This window comes from Rhopalosiphum maidis, chromosome 3 (genome assembly GCF_003676215.2).
Source record: "Rhopalosiphum maidis isolate BTI-1 chromosome 3, ASM367621v3, whole genome shotgun sequence".
NCBI classification, from domain to species: Eukaryota; Metazoa; Arthropoda; class Insecta; order Hemiptera; family Aphididae; genus Rhopalosiphum; species Rhopalosiphum maidis.
In genome coordinates, this window is record NC_040879.1 from 48,495,247 (window position 1) to 48,497,188 (window position 1,942).

At 26.0% G+C, this 1,942-nt stretch overlaps 1 long non-coding RNA gene across 1 annotated transcript; it reads left to right on the forward strand.

Annotated features, from left to right (window-relative positions):
• The first annotated feature begins 646 nt into the window (after positions 1–646).
• LOC113559118 lies at positions 647–1,381 on the forward strand. The gene is made up of 3 exons (XR_003405875.1): positions 647–706; positions 835–933; positions 1,251–1,381. It is a non-coding gene; the product is annotated as an uncharacterized LOC113559118 (long non-coding RNA).
• The last annotated feature ends 561 nt before the right edge of the window (positions 1,382–1,942 follow it).

Here is a 1,942-nt window from a genome sequence, read left to right on the forward strand (position 1 = left end):
TTTTGACTTTTGTCTTACTAGTTACTATGTATCTATATTAAGACTCATGATATTTATACAACTGCCTGCTTAATTTACAAAGTACACAATATTATTGGAAATTTATTTCATTATATTATGCTCAGTTAATCAGTTTTGAAATTGTATTTGTATCTGAAAATATTATAATATTAAACATTTTTGAATTCGGCGGCCAGAGATAAAATCTAATAAGTTGAATATTCTAATCCGAATTGATATGATGTTTTTCATCCATGATTGTGGTTTAGTGATATAAAACATTGTTTATCTATTGATATAATCGTTTGTATTTACTGTCTGATTTATGTTTCATATCTTTTTGCAGTTTTATATTCGTATTTGTATTTAAATTTCAACTTTAAATTGTTTTCAAGTATTTTGAAATAGGAATGAAGTTTGTCTGTTAGTTTTTGTTTGATTATTTCCACTTCTGAATTATTCACTGTTGTCCACGTACTAGTTGTCATAAACAGACTTTCGATCTCTTTATGGTGTGTAGTAGTGACATTTTATCCTCCAACCATTATACATATTTAACCGACGATTTTTTTTTAGATGGCAGTACAGCAGATCACTCAAGGATTGCTAAGACATGAATTAACGTTTTAAACACTTGACAAAGTTACAACATCCTACGTTGAAAATGGACTAGACGATACTGATAACAATAATGGTTTTATGCAAAGTACGAGTAATGGGTATAGAATATAATTGTGATTCAATTAATAGTAGTGTTACTAAAAGTCATGTAACCTTGACCATTAGATTAAGTAATGATGCTTATTTACCATTATTAACTTTCATATTTTTCAGATTGCAGTGCAACAGATCACTCAACGGTTGCTGAGCATGAATTAACATTTTTAGCGCTTGGAATAGTTTCAACATCCTATGTTTAATATGGATTAAAAGGTATTAATATTAATAATGGTGTTTTGCACGGTACGTGTAATGTTAAATGAATGTAATTGATAGCAACATAATAGAAGTGTAACAAAAAGTTAGTGTTATGAAACCCTTACCATTAGATTAAGTAAATGATTCTTATTTAGCATTATTAACTACCATGTATTTGATTGATGCTGATACTTCATAAACATTATAAAACATGCTTTTATATGATAATTTTGACTCGTATTTTAAATTCATATTTTTAACTGCGTATAAAACTCTGTATTCTAATGTTGTACTCCATCAATTTCACATTTTAACTGACTACATTTTTTCAGATTGCAGTACAGCAGATCTTTCAAGCCATGATGAAACATGAATTATCGTTTTTAGCACTTGGGAAAATTTGGATATCCCATGTTGAAATTTGACTAGACAATACTGATAATAATAATAATAATGGTATTTTGCATGGTACGTTTAATAATAACTGTATGTAATTGATAGCAACTTAATATTAGTGACACAAAAAGTTGGTATCATGAAACCAAGACCAATAAATTAAGTGAATAATTCTTATTTAGCATTCCTAATTCCTTGTATTTCATTGATGCTGATACTTCATAAACATTATAAAACATGTTTTTATATGGTAAATTTGACGTATTTTAGAAATTCATTTTTTTAATTGCTTATAAAATATTCTATTCTCATGTTAATATATTGAAACCTTAATCACTAGATAGAGAATATGTTTCTTATTTATCATTAATTACTTTCATACATTTCATTTAAGTCAATGTTTCATAAACACTATAAAACATGTTTTTATATGTAAATTTGACATATTTTACAAATTCATTTTTTTAATTGCTTATAAAATATTCTATTCTCATGTTAATATATTGAAACCTTAATCACTAGATAGAGAATATGTTTCTTATTTATCATTAATTACTTTCATACATTTCATTTAAGTCAATGTTTCATAAACACTATAAAACATGTTTTTATATGTAAATTTGACATA